The following is a 22,483-nucleotide window of genomic DNA, read 5'->3' on the forward strand; positions in this document are numbered from 1 at the left end:
AATCTCACCTATAAGTGGAACCTAATAAACAAAATAAACAAGCAAGCAAAATACAACCAGAGATATTGAAATAAAGAACAATCTTACAGTAACCAGAGAGGAGGGGGAAGAGGGATAACAGGGGATAATGGGGAGGCATCAAGGAACATGTATGAAGCACACATGGACAAAGCCAAAGCGGGTGAGAGGCAGGGATGGGTGGGGTGGGGATGGCATGATGGGGTGAAAATGGGGACAATTGTACTTGAACTAAAACAAACAAACAACCAAATAAATAAATAAATAAAATTTAAAAAGAATGAGTAACCCCAAAACTTATGCTAAGAGATATAAACCAAACACAGAAGGACAAATATTACATCATTCCACTTTATGAAATACCTAGTATAGGCTAATTTACAGAGATAGAAAGTACATTTGAGGTTACCAGAAAATAGGGAGAGAGAGAAACATGGAGTATGCTGGATGGTTATGGAGTTTCTGTTGGGAGATGAAAACCTTTTGGAAATAGTGATGATGGTTGTGTTACAGAATGATTCCATGGGAGGCTCAGCTACTGTTACCAAAACAAGCCCTCTCCCCAATGTCCTTTCTGTTCTAGGTTTGTTTTGCCCACTGCCAGGTGTTAGGAATTGTGGCTCTCAATGCCAGAGTTTGATGAAAAGGAAAGGAGCTATTTATTCAAAAGTTATACAGGTTTAAACTAATGGCAGAACGTCACCATTAAAAATTCCAAAGTCCCTTTAAAATACCCACAAACACACACACACACAGTCCTGCCTTTCCCTCTTTGCCCAGCCAGGCCAGTCGGGGGTACCATATCTCAGGCAAAAGAAATAGAAGTTTGTAGCTCGGTTACACTCTCAGCTCCTCCCAATAACCTGTGCTTTCCCGCAGTCCCCAGCACCATCAGTGGTGTTGCCTGAAATCCCAGTTCTTAATCCAAAACCACATGGCACCTCTTCAAGGCTCACCAGCGAGAGTTCTTTCACCCCTTTCCTTCCTGCATGGTCTCTCATTGTCCTCCACATAGTCCTATACTGTCTCTCATACCTTGTGGCCACTCACCTTTAGTTTAAATCCCAGCCCGGAACCTTGCCCAAAACCCCATTTCTGACTCCTCCCACAATCGGCTACACCTGCCAGCGCTCCTGTACTTTCAGCCTTTCTTGGCTGCCATAGTTAGTACAGGCAGGCATGGCCCGGTGCTGTGGAGTGAACCATTTCCAAGCTCTTGCAGATGTGGTAAGGGGCACTGCCTCTTTATCATGTCATGGGTCAAAGTTATCCATACCTTCTGGCTCCATTCAGGCTGGAAGACTAGTCTGCTGTTATTGATATGCAAAATAACTCTCAATGGCCCTGCTCCATGCCTCCCATCCCCCAGCCAGACTTGTGGGGGGAGTATATCCTATATTCCTGGACACCCCAAGTTCTGGACCCCATTACAAATTCTCCCTTTGGGGGGCCCTGGGGCCTCCCAGCCTATACTCCATTATAATTGAAAAAACACTGTAAATGTAATCAATGCCACAAAATTGTACATTTAACAATTATTAAAATGGCAATGTTTGTGTTATATATATTTTATCATAATAAGGAAAAATAGAATTGGATAGCTCAGTGGAACTCACATAAAAGGAAAATAACATTGGGAGAGGTCAACAGCCAACTTTAAACCAGGCATTTAGTCCACCAAATTCATATAGAAAACATCTAACTTGGGAGCTTTGATTTTGACACGTACCATTCTATGGGGAAACAAGGTTGTTCTCCAAACAAACTGCAGTGAAATAACAGCTAATGGAATTAAATAGGAGGCAGACAAAAGGATGTTAACGGAGTTTGGGAAAGGTTGCTGGAGGGCATCACTCACCTTTGAGTGATATACTGCATAGAGCTGTATCTTCCCACAGACCTCTCTTGGAGCCCCTGAAAGAAAATGACGGGTGGGGACCAATGAACTGACTTAATGTAGCATTTCGTGAGTCTTATGTGGCTGTGGGATGACATTAGTACAAGAAAGGAGTCTTTCCTTTCTTGGGGGACATTTGTTCATCCCTTTGGTGTGAAGCGGGATCACAACTAAGCCATCTCAAGCTGAGCACTACGCTTTTTCAGAAGCCATCCAGAATGGTCCTTTGGAAGTCTGATGCACATCTCCTAACGAGAGTGCCAACCATTCATTCTTCCCCGCCTACTTGGAAGTGGATGGGAAGCCATGATCATCTGCTTGTTACCCTCGCATCTCTCATCTGTTTCTCACAACACGAAGCCCAGAAAGGGTAAGGTGTTTCAGGAAGGACATAAACAACAATTCATTTCCTGGATGTAGGAATCAGGGTTCAGGCAAGAAAGCAGAGCCAAGATGATTTTGACAGGAATAGGGATTTATTATGGGAATGAAACCATACACTATTCACTCTCACTTATGGGAGAAGCTGGGAAAAGTCTAGAAGGAAGAGCCAAAAGATCAGTGAAAACATCTCCAACCAGTCAGACTTCAGCACCAACATGGAGGACATGTCAGGCCTTTCAGGCGAGTCTGAGAAGTCAAGCATGTCAACATGCCAGCTGACAGATGACAGCCTCAAGGAAAAGCACATGGGAAGGTCTATTCTGATAGAGCTGTGACTCTGCACAGCTATATGAGGCCGTAGCCCAGCAGCGTGGAGAGCGTGTGCCAGTCATTCCAGAAGCAGAGCAGAGGAGAGCAAGGACTGGCAGGAACCCACAGAACACCTCTGCTTTTGCTCATCACCATATAGGACCACACAACCTTCATGATTTGCTTTGTTTCCATCTTCCAAATCTCACACAAGTTTCTCTTTGCCCTGCTCTAACTCTAAACCATGTAATTATCAGTGTAACCCAAGATGAAATAGCACAATAGCACATTGCCGGGCCTTTCTGTGTATTGCAGTTAATGTCTAGACTGAAGCCTGAATAAAGGCATTGGAAATATTGCTTATATTAGAATAAAGTTCTTATTCATTCTCCTTTTACACCTTCTAGGTGAATAAAACATTAAAAATTGATTTTCAAAAATAATCAGGAGAGAATAGTTCGCTTCTTTCTCCTGACACTGTTCACTTGCTTCACGGTAATTGATGGCAGGAAAGACAGCACTTTGTTACTCCCCATCATGTCAAGCTGAGTTACAAATCTGTCATTTCACATTTTCAGTTCAACTGTAAAGCAGTGTCTATCAACAAATTGAGCAGTTTCTAAATTGGCTGTTTTTACATAATGCCTAGAATCCAGAAGTAGGGTATTGTTTGAAGTGACAAAAGCTTGGAAACAATAGAGATATCCATCATTAGCAGAGTGATTAAATAAATATTAGAACAAACCCTCTGTGGAATACTACGAAGCCTTTGGAAAAAATGAGGCCCTGTACTGATATGGAGCCATCTCAGCATTATTTTGTTAAGTAAAAAGGGCAATGTGAGAATTGTGCGCACGGCACCATTAAACAAGGATACATACAAAGTGTGTGTGCATAAGAGCATCTAACTTCTTTTGTCTCTGGGGAAGGTGAGTAGGATGGAGTGGGAAAAAGAATAAAAAAACCTTTAAATTTTGTGACATATATTTGTACTGTTTATGAAATAAATAAATAGACATGTAGGTGAACATAGATGATATGGGTAGATAAAGATAGGTAGAGACACAGACCCGTACTCTGTAATGCAGTGGGATAAAGGATATTTGATCCCTAAATCTTCTGCTCTTGATATCAGGTGCCAAGGAGAAAGAAGTGTTAGTTATCATAATCCATGTCATAATTACAATATCACACTCACATATTGGATCAATTAACCAGGATGTACACATAGGAGAAAAACATGGAAAAATTTTCCTACTTCCTCCATCTTGCCTCATTTAATCCCTCAGTGTGACCAATATTTTTTGGTATGTTTGTACATTTTGTTATATGAGTTTAAAGATAGATGCAAATTACCTGTTAGAAATGGTTCTTCTTTGACACATCACCCATTTCAAAGTACAGAAAGAAGTTTCCTGTTCTTATCATCAGAATCAGTTATTAAGGGGGGGGGCAAACATCATTACTAATCTAGGTCAGTTAAGAGGCTTATTCTGCACACGCCCCCTCTTTCCTGGACCACCTGCTACAGGAGGATTGGCTTTGCTGTGCCTCTCCTTTGTAATTCATTTCCTCTGTCTAAATTACATTTCCCTCTTTCATTGCGCCCAGATGTTTGACAGGTGCTTAACTTCTGGAATCCCTCACCCAGTAAACACACATTTTTTCTTGTATGTAGTTTTCCGAGGCTCAGGAGCAAACTCCATTTTGCACAAGACTATACACTACTCTTGCATGTACAAATCATAGCTTCCAGAGGAGAGCACTCAGTGTGGACTTTGGTTGGCACTGATTCCCAGGTACAGGGAAGGGCTTCCGCCTGGCTTTCAGTTTCCTCCTGGCTCTTTATTAGCTAACGCCATTGCTCAAAATACTCAGCTGTGATCATTGCAAAAAGGGATGTGGGATGCAGTCACACCACAGGGGTTTTCTCCTCCAGTACTACATGGACCACCTCTTCATTAACACGCAGAATCAAAGACACTAAAAAGAATTATTCTGTTAGCATCTTTCAGAAGCAGTTATTAGATTTCTTTGTTACAAGAAATTCTGGGGTTGCATTTTCTTCCTTCAGTGTGGAAGAGGACAGTCACCGTTCACGAAACCCCGGTTCTTCCTCCAGCACTATGCAGCCATCCTAGTGGCTTGGGCTAGAATAGCGCCCTGGTTGTGGGGGTTGTGTTGGCATTTTCCCACAGCTGGGCCTTCCGTTTTCTACCCTGCCTGCAATATCCTGTTATTCTTACAGTGTGAGAAATAGACTTACAACACTCTCTCCCATTAGAAATGGTTTATTTTGAGATCACTAAAGAATGAATGAGACTAAAGCTCTGGCCACCAGCATTGGCATTGTATCACACCTCTCCTCTTTCCCAGGTTAAAAGTCCTGAAGATCCTGGGAAAGGGCACTGGTTTTGTGTACCTCATATGCTTCCACACACTTCACACGTGCTCCAGCTCCACTGGCCTCCTTGCTGTTCCCTCTGACCTAAAGCTTTGGCACCTGCAGGTCCCCCAGCCTGGAACACTCATCTCCCAGAGAATCTCATGGCTCACCCCCTCGCTTTCTTCAAGTCACTGTTCAAAGGTCATTTTCTTGTTGCCCACCCTTTTTGTATAATTATAATCCCCAGCACTTCTTGGCTCATTTTCCTCTTTAATTTTTCCTCTGAGAAATTCTCGCTCTGATGCACCTCCTCCTCTGAGGTGCATCACCTTACGTATTTTGATTTTTGTTGTTTGTCACCACCATAGGTTCCATGAGGGCAGAGATTTTTGTCTCTGTTCACTGCTGTGTCCTCTTTGCCTGGTGTAAGGTAGGCAGTCTGAAATAAAGGAATGAATGAATAGTTGTAATTGTAGTTTTCCTACCCTTCTTTCTGGATGGGCTGACCTAAGGCTTTACCCTGAATGCATCAAGATGGGTCAATTAGATGGGATAGGAGGCAATACTTAAATCTACTCTGTTCTGGCATTTCGCATGTAGACCCTTTTAAAAATTATTTATTTATTTATTTATTTTTAGAGAGTGGAAGGGAGGGAGAAAGAGAGGGAGAGAAACATCAGTGTGTGCTTGCCTCTTGCACCCCACTAGTGGGGACTTGGCCTGCAACCCAGGCCTGTGCCCTGACTGGGAATTGAACCGGTGACGCTTTGAGCCATGCTCAATCCACTGAGCTATACCAACCAGGGCTGCATGTAGACTCATCATTTTATCTGTCTAGCACCACCACTACCATCCACCCCGACCATTTTTTAGAGAGTATTCTCCCTTCCTCTTGGAACTTCTCCTGCCACCTGCATCCATGGGGCCATCAGGGGAGCCTCCACGTCAACCCAGTGTGACCCCCACTGTGCTGAGAGGCAGCTGAACCCACATCTTAGAATTTTGAGATACCCTTGTATAATTATACTACAGTCCCTCTATTTTCTTTAGTTCAAGATGATTTCTACCACTCATTACAAAAAGTTTATTGCCTTATTTAATGCAGGCAGAAACCTGATGGGTAATGAATCTGTCTCTGCTCTTACAGATGAGGAAGTTTGGGAAAGGTCAGGTGTCATGTCCAATTACTATTGGAAAGTGGCAGAGTTGGGAGGTAATTTCTGGCCAGCCTGACTCCAGAGCTTGAATAAAGACTTCCATTCTATGACTCAGTCAAGTCCAATTGTCTTGAGGCTTTGTCTTTTTAAGAGATTTTATACACAGTGGTACAAGACTCCCCATGTACTCATCCACCTGCTTCAACCATTATCCACATTCCCCAGCCTTGTGTCTTGATGGTGTAGCGGGCTCTCGCAGAGTAAAGAAAACTGTAAGACTGAGGCCTTGGAGTGGGGTCCGTAGTATGACTGTGCAGTGGTCTTCACCGAGAGCTGCAGGAAAGAAGAGGCATCAAACTCCAGGAGCAGAGCAGCTGAGGGCAGATTGGTCAACAGTACTGTTAGAAGCAGGTGGGTAGATTAAGTCACCTGACAGGGGTGGGGGAAAGTACTAAATGTTTGAAGGCTCTTTAGAGTAAAAAAAAAAAAAAAGCAAAATGCAGCCCCTCCTACCCATATATTTGTGATTACCAGAAAAAATTAATGCTCAGGTGTTACTATCTAAGACATGATCTCGAGAGGCCTCAGTATCAGGGTTCATTTGTCTGACCTTGCTCAGGTTCCTCTCTGCTCCTGGTTAATGATTAACAAGTGGCACCTTGGTAACGGTTTAGGGACCCTCTCCCCCTGGTCTCTTTAAGAACAGGAAGTAATCCTGAGCCTGGGGGTAATCCCATCACTCATTGTCAGAGCTGCACCCTGGACACTGTTGGAGCTGACCCGAGCTTTGTTCAGTGAGATGGCTGGTCCCCAGCCTGACACTCTGCTGACAGCTGCTGTTTCCCTTCTCTCTCTCTCTCCCCCTCATGCCAGAAGGACATTTATGTAAGCGCCACTGGCTCAGTACTGAGTAAACCAAGAAAAGAAATGAAATGGCTGGACTCAGCAGGGTGGTGAAGTGCGTTTTCCACAGTGAAGAAGCAAGCACAGCCCCAGAACTGCCAAGATGAGCTAGAGTCATTCTCCGGAGATTCCTGTCCCAGAGGTTTTTCTCCCTATGATGGCTCTTTGGTGCCCACGATTTCATTCTAGGATAGAGGCAGCTGTCAGCCCGAATACATGTTTCACCAGGGAGTTGTGAGAATCGAATGAGATTGTGAATGGGGAGGCATTTGGTTAACTGTGAAGTGTCATACATCCCTAAAGGACTGTCATTCCCACTCCTCCCTTACATCAGACCTGGGGGCTGCCTCCCACACAGCCAGGCTGCCTTTCAGCCTGAAAGCCAGGTCTTCTTCCTGGGAAGTAAAGCTTCATTCAGGACATATTTCTGCATGCCAGCCACTCCTGAAAAGAACCCACCAATATTTATAATTCACATGCGGAAATGTGTCAAACATATTTAGCAAGCTCCCCATGAATTTCTTGTGCCTAACAACCAAAACAGAAAAAGCAACATGAGGAATCTGTGGTTATTTGATAGCAATTTGATCTGAATGAACAAGCAAATTTTCCCATGTTTCCAAATGTGAACCTGGTACAATTACTATTGCCTGTGTGTGGCAGGGTATACAATGCTCTTGCTACTTGAATTTTAGCATTTCTGTTTTTTTCAAAATGAAAATTTTAATGCTGGCAAAGAGAGACATTGAATCTAGTATGTATGTACTCTGATATCCTAACACACTTCTCTATGCCCTGCCTTTTCCAGTTCCATTTTGGAAAAGGTAGAACCTAGGGAAATTCAAGTTTCCCTCAACTTCAAGGTTATTTTCTCCCTGCTGGACACATTGTATCAGGCATTATGGCAGTAATGATTTTCTCCAAAGGAAAATATGTGGCCATTAACTCCACCTCAGGCATCAAACCCTTTGGGTAATTCTGACTGGGAAGCAACCAGAGAATACATTTGTGGGGTATGGTATGTCTTACAAACATTTCCTCTTCAACATTCCAATTGTCTTGCAATTTCCCCCAACCAATTTTAGTAGAAGTTCTGTCTTCACAACTACCCACTGCCAATCCCTCACCCCTCACTCACCTCTGACTTCTCACCCCACACTTCATCCAAATCTCCCTGCCCCCTCCCCTGCCAACATACGAAGTTTTGGAATTGTAGGATCAGCACTGGGGAGAGTAAACTCAACCGGAAGTTTTACCCTCTTTGACTGTAAGTGACTTGAGTTCTTATCTTTGCTATTCTACCTCCTTCTGCTCCCATAAGCCTATTATGAGATTCTGTGACAACAAAATTAGTGAAAGGATTTGTCATGAGATACACTCGGCCCTCTCTGTATAGCCTTGGGCTGGCAAACGTCTCACCTTAGCTTTCTTACCAAGGTCTGTAAACTTGGCCTAAAAATACCTTTCTTGAAAGAACACTGTATTATGATAACATATTGTGGAATGCTGGTGTCAGTTAGGGTTTTGGCTAGAAACTGATGGGACATTTCATCTGCATGTTTGAGAAGATGTTTATGAACAAGTAGTTGACAAAGGTTAAGTCACAGAGGACCAGACAGTGTTAAACACTATACTTACCTCTAAAGGAAGTAAATTAAAATTCTTGTAAAATTAAATACATCATACTAAAGTATCACACATTGTATTTGTAGAAAAATAATAAGTTAAAATTAAATGATCTCTCCAGTTTCTCTACTACTCAGAAACAGGTATATTCCTTGCAGACTTCTCTACATGCAAGTACATGTAGCCAAAAAATGAACCTATACCACACTTAGCACTCTAAAACCTATGCAGCCCAATGTTCATTTCGCACTCTCAAACCTCCGTTTCCTCTTCTTTAAAATGGTCCCAAAGGGCTGTTGTGATCACCAAATGCATTATTACACATAAAAGTATTAGTTTTTCACTCAACAATATAGGAATCCATCACAGTATATGCCAGAGACTGTTCATAAGAGCTTCACATCCATTAATTAGGAAATGGTCCCCTAGAGCAAGAGACATAAAGAAAGATAAACAAATGGGATCTCATCAAAATAAAAAAGTTTCTGCATGGCTAAAGAAAACAGTATTAAAATGAAAAGAGAACAAACCATATGGGAAAACATATTTGCAAATGATACCTCAGACAAGGGTTTGAGCTCCAAAATATATAAAGAATTCATAGGACTCCACTCCAGAAAACAAGCAACCCAATTAAAAAATGGGCTAAGGACCTGAATAGACAGTTCTCCAAGGAGGACATACAGAGGGCCCAGAGACATATGAAAGGATGCTCAGCATCACTAGCCATCAACGAGATGCAAGTTAAAACCACAATGAGATACCACCTCACACAGGTGAGAAGGGCCATCATAACCAAATCAACAAACAACAAGTGTTGGAGAGGATGTAGAGAAAAGGGAACCCTAGTGCACTGTTGGTGGGAATGCAGACTGGTGTAGCCACTATGGAAAACAGTATGGAGTTTCCTCAGAAAAATAAAAATAGAACTGTCTTTTGACCCAGCAATACCACTGTTGGGATTATACCTTAAGGATTCCGAAACACCAATCCAAAAGAACCTATGCAGCCCAATGTTCATAGCAGCACAATTTACAATAGCCAAGTACTGAAAGCAACCTAAGTGCCCATCAGTAAATGAGTGGGTCAAAAAACTGTGGTACATTTACACAATGGAATACTACACAGCAGAAATAAAGAAGGAGCTCCTACTCTTTCGGACAACATGGATGGAACTGGAGAGTATTATGCTAAGTAAAATAAGACAGGTGGTGAGGGGCAAATGCCATATGATTTCACCTATAAGTGGAACCTAATTAACAAAATGAACAAGCAAGCAAAATACAACCAGAGATATTAAAATAGAGAACAATCTGACAGTAACCAGAGAGGAGAAGGAAGAGTGATAATAAGGGATAATGGGGGGTGCATCAAGGAACATGTATGAAGCACACATGAACAAAGCCAAAGGGGGTGGGTGGATTAGAGGGTGGGAGGTAGGAATGGGTAGGGTGGGGTGAGGTGGGGGGTAAAAATGGAGACATTTGTATTTGAACAACAATTTTAAAAAAGAAAGAAATGAGCCCATTAGTGTCCAAGGAGTTCATGAATAAAATAAAACTTCTGTAATTTCCTCCTGATCCTCTGTAAGAGCCAAGATCAGGGCCATGGATAATAAATAACAAAAATACTTTTCAAATTTCTCTTTGGTTTTAGAATTTGTTTTATGTGCTTTGTACCAAAAATTTTGTCTATTTAATCATGTTCTTGTCTGGACAAGGTTAAATGTGTTTTTCTCTGCCCAGAAAAGCCCTCCAAAGGGATCAGATGTTCATGCGAATGATAAAGGAGTCAATATTGGGAGCCTCGGGACAGTCTAGTATCTAGAGGTTTGGGTTTAGAACAGGTTTTGATTTAACCGAGACCCTGTGCCTGGCTGTTTGACATTGAAGAATAATTGCCTCTAGACCCCATTTTCTCACCTGTAAGATGGGGCTGTTACCTATTCTCTGTTACAAGGCTTCTAAGGGAAGATCATTGGAGAATATGAGTGACAGCATCTTGTTGAACAATATAAAGGTCCAAACAGAAGGAAGTAGTTTAGATTTTGCAACAGAACCAAATTCTAGGTAAATAAAAAGGGCTTTTCAACTCTTCTACATCTCTTTCCTAACCACTCTCCCCTGGGCCTGGAGCCCAATGTCCTAGCTGACTAGTCTACCTTCTTTGGCGTCAAAGCTGGATTCTATCATGTACACATCACCAGCTCCTGTTATCCAGGTGACCCTGAGAGTCATGGTCTGGATCAAGCTGTGGAAGGAGAAAAAGCAGATGTCCTTGTCCTGATCCCTGTTCCTATATTCTTTTCTCCCTTTAGAATCATGCGGAACTCAGCATACCAATAAATCACCTAGAGCTTCATTAACAGTAATAATAATTACTAAAATAAATCAGGACTTCCGCCAAGATGGAGACATAGGTGGAGGAACCACCTTGCCTCTGTGCACAACCAAATCTAAGAACAACTATTTTTAACAGCAGTCACAACCAAGCCACACGGAAAATCGATAATACGGAGTCCAAAGGACAACTAGATACTCAGCTGGACCGGTACAAGGAGCGAGGCCAGCAGCGGAGCAGGTTAGCAAGAAAAAATTCCCAGGGCAGTGCGCGGTGCGTGCAGGCAACTGAGGGCGCTGATCACCAGCGAGCTGGCTGCGGGAACGCACAGGGAAGAGGCGAGGTGGGTCGGTCAGTCGCGCGCATTTACGTGCGGAGAAACCAGTGAGAAGGGAAGCCGGCGCGGGGCAGCAGGCTCGCACAATTCAGATCAGATAAACAAGCCCCAGGCGTGTGGAGTGACTGGATGGGCTGGGCTAGCAGAGAGGACCGCCATTGCTCCCTCTCTGACCACGCCCCCACACACAGCGTCACAAGCCAGCGACCTGGGTCTCCCCATCCTGGTAAACAACTAAGGCTTCGATCCGCTTACTTAACAGCACGAATAGACCAAAAATGGCTCTAGGACAACTCAGAGCCCCAGAACCGATAGATCTAAGCGATGAAGAAATAGCCAGTCTTTCAGATGCACAGTTCAAAACACTGGTTATCAGGATCCTTACAGAACTGGTTGATTTTAGTCACAAATTAGAGAAACATATGGAAGCTAAACTAATTGAAATGAATGGTGATACAAAGGGAGCCAATAGTAATGGAAAGAAAATTGGGACTCAAATCAAGGGAGTGGACCAGAAGGAAGAAAAAAAATGATCAAACAGAAAAGAATGAAGAAATAAGAATTCAGAAAAATGAGGAGAAGCTTAGGAACCTCCAGGACATCTTTAAACGTTCCAACATTCGAATTATGGGGGTACCAGAAGGGGAAAGGCACAGCCACCAGTGGAAAACTTATTTGTACAGATAATAAAAGGAGAATTTCCCCAAGCTAGCAAAGGAAATAGACTTCCAAGAAATCCAGGAAGCTCAGAGAGTCCCAAAGAAGTTGGACCCAAGAAGGAACACACCAAGGCACATCATCATTACATTAGCCAAGATTAAAATGAAGGAGAGAATCCTAGAAGCAGCAAGAGATAAGGGGACAGTCACCTACAAAGGAGTCCCCATCAGACTGTCAGTAGATTTCTCAAAAGAGACCTTACAGGCAAGAAGGGGCTGGAAAGAGGTATTCCAAGTCATGAAAACCAAAGATCTATAACCAAGATTGCTCTACCCAGCAAAGTTTTCATTTAGAATGGAAGGACAGATAAAGTGCTTCTCAGATAAGACCAAATTCAAGGAGTTCATCATGACCAAGCCCTTATTATATGAAATGTTAAAGGGACTTACCTAAGAAAAAGAAGATAAAAAAGATGAACAGTGAAAGGACAGCAAACTCACAGTTATTAAGAACCACACCTAAAACAAAAGCAAACTAAGAGGACAGCTAGATCAGGAGCAGAACCATAGAAATGAAGATCTCATGGAGGGTTAGCAACAGGGGAGTGGGAGGAGGGGAAGTGGGGAGAAGGTACAGAAAATAAGTAGCATAGACAGTAGATAGAAAATAGATAGGGGGGAGGGCAAGAATAGTAGGGGAAATACAGAATCTAAAGAATTTGAGACACGTGTTCATGAACTAAAGGGGGAAATGGTGGGGGAGGGGTATGCAGAGTGGAGGGGAATGGAGGGGGGGAATAGAGCAAATGTAATGGCATAATCAATAAAAAAAGTTTAAAAAAATAAAATAAATCAATAACATTTTTATCTTCACTTGAAGACATTTTTCATTACTTTTTAAAGAGAGGGGAAGGGAGAGAGAGAAACCTCAATGTGAGAGAGCAGCATCAATTGGTTGTCCATTGTACATGCCCAGGTGGAGGGCAAGGACTGTGTACACCTGGACTGGGGATTGAACCTGCAACCTAGATATGTGCCCTGATTGTTAATCAAACCTGCTACCTTCCTGTCATGGGATGACACTCCAACCAACTGAGTCAATATTATAAATAAATCAAATAATATTTATTTATTGTAAATAAATAAATAACATCTATTAAGCATTTAGTTAGTATCAGACAATGTGAAGAGTTCTTGAGAAACGTAACCAAATTTAAAACAACCCAATGAGAGAGGTGATTATATTATTCTCATTTTACAGATCTGGAAACTGAGGTTTAGCATGATTAAGTAACTGCCCAGATCACAGAGCTATAAAGTAGGAAGGGAGGAGAAGCTACTTCAGTGTCTGACCCATGATTGAGGCTTGGTAAATACTTGGAGAATAAATACATAAAGGTTAATCAGAGATGACCATGGGACACTACTTGTATGAGGGACTATTATTTTTATAGGGTCATTTGATTCTAAAGCTTGTGCTTGTACTATTCAGCTACCTGTCATTCTCCTGGTTTTTATTATGTTTTCATTTAATTCTTTTGACTCCAGAGAGCCTCCAAGTACATGCTAGATGTGCATTCTACCCCAACAAAGTACAGAGACAAGTGAAGTTAAAGTTTGCCTTCCAATTTTCTTAATACGTTACTTTTTTCTACACACCACTCACTCACCTCCTTTCTTCTCTCATTCCTTAAAAAAAGAAGTCATTACATCATTGTATTTTCTCACCTAGGAAAGTCTTTTTAAGTACAAGCCATCTTCATTTCAACACCCTGGGACCCTAGGAGTGCCAGAGAGAGGTGTGGTAAGGAGAGCAAATATATCAAAGTGAGGAATAGATGCTTGCTGAGTTTATTAGCACCCAGGCACAGAGAACGAAACTGCTATTTTTATCAAATCTGCCTTTATTGAAATAAATTTCAGAGTAACTTGATAGAAAGAGGGTTCTTTTGGAAATTTTTGTTTCTTCTAATAAGGGCTGGTTGTCTTCTGTGACCTTTCTAGTCTGGTTTTTATTCCTGCATGCATAACATGAAAGTTTTTACATTGGTTCCCTTATAAAATCTTCATCTCAGCCACCAGCCTTGCTGTTGCAGCCAGGGCATAGACCTGACAGGAAGCATATTTTACTTTTGTAACTATGGAAAATAATTGCTGTTTTTTAAATGCAGCATTATATTTCCTCTTTCATCTTTAAAAAAAAGATTTTATTTATTTATCTTTGGAGGGGAAGGGAAGGAGAGAGGGAGAGAAACATCAATGCATGGTTGCCTCTTGTGCGTCCCCTGCCAGGAACTGGCCTGCAACCCACACATGCGCCCTGACTGGGCATCGAACCACAGTTGTTTGTTTCGCAGGCCCATACTCAATCCACTGAGCCACGCAAGCCAGGGCTCCTCCTTCATCTTTGAAGTCACAGATAACAGCTAAGGGGAGGATGGCATGTCAGACCTGGCCACCTCTGCTTAAGCTGTTGTTCAGGTGAAAGCACTCTGTTCATACTGCACTCAACAAATCACAGCTCCCAAGAGAATAAGACAGACATCCTTCCCTGAAGACTGGCCTGCCACATTTCCTTGCAACTTCTTCGGAAGCATAGGAAACGACTTCTTGAGCATATACACATTTTCCTCCTAACATTTCTAAATGTCGCCCTTGATAATCTAAAGCGTAACATTTGACGAATCAAGAGGCCATGTAGAGTGGAAAATGTACCAGACAATAAGTCAGAGAATTGGGATTTGTCCCACCTGTGTTAAAACTAACTGTGGTTTTGGACAAGTCACCAAAACTGAGACTCTGAGATTATGGTCCTCTGAGGAAAAGCAAGTACCACCCATTCTACACTCTGTCCACTCCATAGAGGCATCAAAGACAAAATAAGATAGTACCTGGGGAAAGAGGTGCAAAAAAGCATATTTTCAAGTGTTTACAATCATTATCATGATTGTTATTATGATCATCATTACTACTATTAGAGGTCTTACAACTGAAGAAACTATTAGATGATATTGTAATTTGACTTTAGTTTCTTAAAAGGGAAAAGACCATCCCTGATGTCCAGATTACCAGGTCATCCTTGGTCTCAACTGAGTTTATATTGTTATCCTTTTTAATGAAAGAAGAGTCTTGCCTTCATGATGTCAGAGGCACATACAGTTTTCTGCTTGCTCCTCTGGAGGAGGCACTAGAACACTATTTCTTATGCTCTTTTCCACCTGAAAGTGGTTGCCCCTCACCTCTGCATTTGTTTTTTGCAAGGAAGGACCAGCTCCAAGCTTCTTCCTTTGGGTTTCTCCCACAGGTCTTCTATATCCCCAGAGATGAACATGTGTAAGTACTGCATTCGGTATGTATGTGTTAAAATAATAAATAAATTTTCTGAGCATTTTTAGGCAAATCATAGTGATTGGAAAACATGAGGTGAGGAGAGAAGCTTATAAACAGCAGTGGGAAACACACTCCAATGAGCATGCTTTATAGGGCACCAGGGGCTCCTGGAAGAGAGAAAGAGAAGCTACAGTCAGCGTAGGTGATTGTCAGAAGTCTTCTTCATGGTCCAGGAGAGCTGAGTTGCATCTGGGACCTACCCCACTGGCCAGGGTTTCTACGTGAAGCAACCAAAAACATGGCTTCTCAGGCTTTGGGGTGTGGAGATGCTCAGAGTGCTTCCAGAAATAGGCCATATGCTTAATCAAGATAAGATATTCTCTTCAACACTCTGCCAACTCGTGATTCTCATGACCGTGCTTGGGGAGATCTGGACTAGGAGTCAGAGGACATATGGCTTTGCCAGTCACTGCTAATAACCTCTGTCCAGCCCAGGCCATCTGTTCCTGACAACATGAGCAACCACTCTCTTGATCCCACCAGCCTTAATTTCCATCTAATCTGAAGTTCTTTATTCAACTTTACTCTCTGGATCTAGGTTGTATCTACAAAAAAAAAATGAAGGAGTGAGTGAGATGACCCTTCTTCTCCACCTCAAGATCCTATGACTCTACATTTTCATTGACTTATTCAATCACTTGTCATTTGTAAAGCCTTGCCCTGTGTTTACACAGGAACTACAGTTACAAAGATCATTATGAATCACCAACACCTCAGAAAACTTCACAATGTTATACTGCACTTAGACACACAAGAAAAGAATCTTTGGTGGGGAGAAGGAAAATGAAAAATGCTCCAAAGAAGGATCTACTGAGAGCAGAGTAGTAGACTAATACACCAGGTTTCCTAAAGCCTCATCTAGCATAGCTTCTTGGAGGTAGTGTCTGAGGTGTTAAACTTGGCTTCAACATCACACTGCATGGGCCAGAAACTAGACACAGCCATGGACTGGCCCTATGACCTCAGCAACATGATTTAACATCTTCACATTTTGGTTTTGTTTGAAAAATGGGTATACTTATTATTAGCACTTTCCTTCCAGGCTGTAGTGAGGATTAAAGAAGCAATACTTAACACCTATTTCCTGTTACTGAAATCATGAATAGAAATCTTTAGACCATTCAGATTTCATATAAAAAAGTCTTCAGAAAAAATTTTAATTGCCTTCAGGAAAACAAAAAATATGGAGGGGGAAAAATAGAAAATTTGGTAAAAAATAGAAAATTAGGTAAGAAAATAGAAAATTAAAAAAATTTCCTTGGCAAAATCAATTATTTGCAAAAAGTTTGGCCCCTGCCTGGAGACAAGCAAAGTTCCCCAGATCAAACGTCTCAAAAGCCCTAACACTCACTGATGCTATATTTAGGTGCCCATATGTTCCTACTGGCCAGAGTTGCCCACAAATACAGACATTTCAGTGCACACAGCAGCAGTTTTCAAATATGTCCCGTTTAGGAGATGGAGATGCAACAAAGCTTAATCGGTTCTGAGTGATTCTGAAATATTGTATCAATTTACAGCAGAAAGGTCATCGTGGTGAATAAACATGAGGATTCTGCCCAGTGACTAGGATTTAGCAGACTAACTCCCACTCATGTTAATGGGGCCATGCTCCAAATCCCCAACCATCACCCTGGTTGTTTGCTCCAATCCTATACTGTTGAGATTGAAATGTGTTTTCCAAAATCAAAGCTGATCCTGAGCTGGAGCCTCTGTGTGGTCAGACACAGAGTGGCTGATGCCTGGAGCTCAAAAGGATGGCTTTGAGGATCTTTGTTGAAAGGTGTGTCTTCACATTGTCTATCCAATTCAGGGCATCTTTCTTTGCCTGAGGCACGACATGGTCCCGCTCACTTTAAAAGCACTTCTTCCACTCCTTCTCTCTGTCAACTCCATGCACAGCAAAGTCCCCCCAGTTCTCCAATATACACCAGGCTTCTCTGCTGGAGGGGAATGTTTATGTTGGTCCCTACCTTCTTCTTACTACTTGAATGGATCCATCTCAATGCCACCTTGTTGGTGAAGTTTTCCTATACCTGCTACCACCCCAAAACACTCACATACACAGTGGATGTGGTGTCTTCCTCCTTAGATCTTAGAATATTTGGAGGCTTGAATATGGCACAGTTCACATCCAGCTTTAAGAAGTTTTATTATTCCCCTCAGGTAGCCTGGAGGCCCTGAGAGTGTAGGGAATGCATCACATCTGTCTTTGTAATGCCTTTAACACCTAGTCCAGGCCCTTGCACACCACTGGTGCCAAAGAAAGCAGTGACTTGAACACACTGATTTTCTATTGCTTGATGTTTTTGGAAACTGGGATTTTCAAGGAAGGGGTTGGAATGGGAGAGTTGGGGTATAAGTATAGGTGATAGATCCTTTGTTAAGTTAAACGTGTTTTAGCATTCTTAGTCTTCAAGCTCAGAAAAAAAAAAGAATTGGTCCATTTCTCAGAACTCTGTTTGCCACACCTGCTGGAGACTGAGAGCACTGGCTGCCAGGCTGAACCACAGGCCTGACTCAAAACAGCTAGTCAGTCATTGACTTGCTGGCCCCAGCATCTCTGAAAAGCCTCTAGATTTATGTCTACAGCCCTCAAGACCAAAAGCTGACAAGAGCCACAGAGTACATTTTAGATATAACTGCTCTTTTAAGTTTGGTTCCACCAGATGTATTTTAGCTAATCTATCTGGTGTATAACAATCTTCTTTACGAACATAACCTTTGGGTAGTCACAAAACTGGCTCACCATGTTTGACTGGATGGCCGAGCCCTGGCGGGGATGAGATTGATCATTTACCCTTCACTTGCTCGCAGTTTAATTGCTTCCCTGGAACCTGCAGGAGTTCTGGAGCTTCTAAGCAAAAGATAGTCTGTGCTCACTGTTTCTATGTTCCCACTCATGCACTGCATCTAGGGGATGCTTTTCAGGCTTTTATTTAGCTATTTGTCTAGTTGAATACTTACTAAAATTTAGTAGTAATAACAGACCTTATTTCTTGAGATTCTACCTCCCTCAAGTTTATGACATCACTTTGCAACTCTCCTTTGCCAGCCAGCTCTTTCAACTTCCTTCCCAGGCTTCTCCTCCTCTGTCCACTCCAGGCCCTGCCCTTGGTCAGCTCCTCTCACTGCCATGGCTGCAGCTTCCATTCCTGAAGCCCCGAAGGTGGCGGCTGGTTGTCCGTCTATAGCTTCTTATCACTAATGTCACATGTAATGTAAATGGGGCAGCTCTTTTGTGACAACTCCATACTTTCCTACTTCTCCTTTTCCAACTTCTCCTTCAAACATCTGATTCTCATAATTTTATGTGAATGTCTCCAAATCAGTTGTTTTCAACTACGACTACACATTCAAATCCCCTAGGGATGGAAATTTTTAAAAAATGTTGATGCTAGGCTACAGCATCAGATTCTAATTGAGGTATCCTGGAGTGGGCCAAAGGCATCAGTATGTTTTAAATACAGTACTATTTTCCCATTATTGACATAAATTTTCACTTTTTTTTGTCAGAGAAGTAGCTTTGACAGCCCTTCTCAAGATTTGAGACTTTGGCATTATAATGATCTCCAGGGTCCCAGGCCCTGGAACGCAGGCTCAATGGCTGTTTATTGTCTTGAGTAAACAACTCGCTTTGCTCAAAGACAGATTTAATTTATAACCATTGTTCTGGTGTTTCATTCAATTAGCTATCCTTCCCATTTCATTACCTGAGGTATCCCATTTATCCCACTAAATTATACAGCCCTCCCTAACCATAAAGGACCTACAAAGGTTTGAAAATACTACTGTTACTGGCTGAATTGAGTTCTTCCAGATCTGAATGTGACTGTATTTAGAAAGGAGACTAAATTCAAATGTCATTAGAGTGGGCCATAATCCAATATGACTGGTGTCCCCCTTAGAAGAGGGTATTTGGACACATAGAACAGACACACCAGGGACACGTGTGTGCAACAAAAAAAGACCAGGTAAGGACAATGAGAAGGTGGCCATCTGAAAGCCAAGGAGAGGGGCCTCAAGCAGGACAAAATGTGCTAACATCTTAATCTTGGACTTCTAGCCTCCAGTCTGTGTGAAATAAATTTCTGTTGCTCAAGCCACCCAGTCTGTGGTATTTTGTTAAGGAAGCCTGAGCAGACTCAAACCAATATAAGTATTGTTCTCTAAATATTCCAGTCCTCTGAGATGAATATTCTCACTACTTTCCAAGAAACCCACTGTCCTCATTTTAGGTATTTTGGTTTCTTTAACGTTTCAATAAAGGCTTGACTTAATGTCTTCATGAGATGCTTTTAGTTTTCATACATTATGAGTCTATCAAACTTTCCCAAATGAAAGGCTGAAGCTCTCATCTCTCTGGTGGTAAATGAGATGGTAATAATAAATGTTACATATGGTGACAATGGGTAAGGCACTGTTCCTACCCTCAAGGAGCCACATACCGATATAGAAATGTCTCATCTGCATGCAGCTAGTGGGAGAGTGACTTTTATGGAAACTCAGTGCAGGAGCACCACGCCAGTCCCAAGGAGAGTTTAGAATAGGTCCCTGTGTGCATGGACAGCCAAACTGATTTTAAGGGCAAAGAGGAATACACCCAGTGAAAGGAGGTGATGGGACGGGTATTCCCTGAAGAAGAAAGAGCATTTTCTCAAAAAAAAGCAGAGATGAAAGAGAAACCATGTTCTTTCTGGTAAATCCCCCAACCTCCCACACCCTCAATTCTCAGTCCAGTCCTTTTTCTCTGTCCTCAGAGCTCAGTGAGTACAGTTATCTCTAATATGTTTTAACCTTTTAGATATCTGAGGACTTAAAAATGACAAACTCTGTCCTTTCAGCTTTTACAGGCTAAGTAACTTCACTCTCTCCAGGCTATTCTTCAAATTTTAAACCCAGTTAATGCACTGGCACCAAGTACCTACCCCAAAGTGTGTGCATGTACACACGCTCACAGTGCACACACAGGCTGGGAGGGCCTGTAGTTCAGCAAAAGGCTCTTAAATTTGAGAGAAGATATCAGTGCTGTCCTCTCACAAAGTACAGATTAAGGTCACATCAGTCACACAGTTATGTGAACCATCAGATCATGAGTATACTTCCTTCATTAAATAGAAAGCAAAAGAATCAGACTGACACAGAACAGTCCTTCTGAAGGCTGACCCATATTCGAAGAAGAAATAGATCTGCCCCACAGATACAAAACGTATTTCTACCAGGAAACACTATTATTCTTCTATCTTACTTCGTGACATAAATACAACAGCCCTTGTTTTCCACACAGATTCCTACTTCTTTCACACCCAAGCATATGCTAACAGATCTTAAGCAACACTCTTCCTCCATCTCTGGGAGGTGTCTTAAAACATTTTTAGCTCACTAAACACGAAACAGAGGAGGATCTGTTTCTTTATTCAAGAATAATCCTTTTCAACTGCCTCTTTATACTGCAGATGGAAACCCATCAATTGAAATAAACATTTTCATGCTAAAATTGGTATCTGCCCCACCATAGTTAAAGGGTGCAACAACTGTGTTGGAAAAACAATCATCCAGGAAATTCCACACTGCTTCACTCTGTTCAGACCAAGTGCTCATTGGAATTAGAAAGCGAGTATCATTAAATAATTGAGAAAGAGTATTAGCATACTGAACTAACGGGGCCACAGGTAGGCAGGAAATGCCCAAAACGATACCAAAATGTGTGGCTAACAAGTAAATATATTGTGACATATCATCAAGGGCTCAGTCCCCTTGGATAGAACCCCACAATAAATCATTAAAAGTCTAGAACTGTGCTGTATAATACAGTAGCAACCAACCATATATGACTATTTAAATTAATTAAATTTAAATAAAATTAGAAACTCAGTTCTTCTGTTGCACTAGCCACATTTTAAGAGCTCAATAGTTTTTTGTATAGAGCAGCAAAGATAGTTTAGCATTTCCACCATTACACGCACTTGCACTGAACAGTGTTGGTCTAGAGGGCTCTGCCTGACTGCTGGCTTAGCATCATTTTACACGTCAGGTCTTAAGGAGATGATGGAGAGCTCAGCGCATCTTCCTTTGTGACCGTCCATGGCAGGAAAGTATGGTGGGAAGGGAGAAACATTTCACTCCTGGAATGAGCTTATATGATATAGCGTTGGCAAGAAAGAGCCTCAGGAAAACAGTGAAATCTTGGGTTAACGTGGAAAGGATAGTAAATACTACTATTTGAATAATTTGTCACAGTCTTCTAAACATTCTTCTAAACATTCATAAAATGTAGCAACCTCTTCTCATTTGTTAGTGGCTATTTGGATTTTAATGGTCATCCCTCAGATCCTCTCGCTTTCAGCCCCCAATGTTCTGCTTTTAAAAATAGGTAATAAAATAACTTTGAACACATATTCAAATAAATAAAACCCCAAACAAAATAGAAAAACGCAGACTTCCCATTTTACAAAAAAAGGCAAGAACTTTATTTTTAACGAATCCTTGGTTGTGTGTTACACCACATCCATATCTAAATCAAAATCATAATGATAATGCAAAGGAAACAGGGCTTCATAAAAGCACATTATCCAAATATCACTCTTGGCCGATGCTTTAACTAAACACACAGTGGATGTGAAAGGTACAGTATGGCACTTAAATAAATAAGAGCAAAGAGAAGGAAACATGTTCACAGTCCAAAGCAATAGGTTTTTGAACCTTTGGTATTATGTCTCAAGCATCCGTAAACACGTGTTAGCCAGTAGTTTTCAGTTCCAGTGATTCTCGTGTGTGTATGTTTCAAAAATAACTGATAAAATAATAATAAATAGGGATTGACATGGGCCAATTAAGGTCTCTGGTGTGAGCACACAGGAAAATTCAAACCACGGCAAAAGGAAATGCAGTTGTGTTGCACAAAAAAAACTAGATTAGAAAATGAGTGAAATACACCAGTTAGAAATTCTGTTGCTCGGGTAGACACCCTTGTTATTAACAAAAAAATATTTTGAATGCTATTCAAAGTCCACAAACTGGAAGGCAGAAATATCCCAAAGCTTATAACCACATGCCTAACAGTGCAACAACCAGCTC

Source organism: Artibeus jamaicensis, unplaced genomic scaffold (assembly GCF_021234435.1).
Source record: "Artibeus jamaicensis isolate MK-2021 breed Jamaican fruit bat unplaced genomic scaffold, CSHL_Jam_final contig_1132, whole genome shotgun sequence".
Classification (NCBI taxonomy): domain Eukaryota; kingdom Metazoa; phylum Chordata; class Mammalia; order Chiroptera; family Phyllostomidae; genus Artibeus; species Artibeus jamaicensis.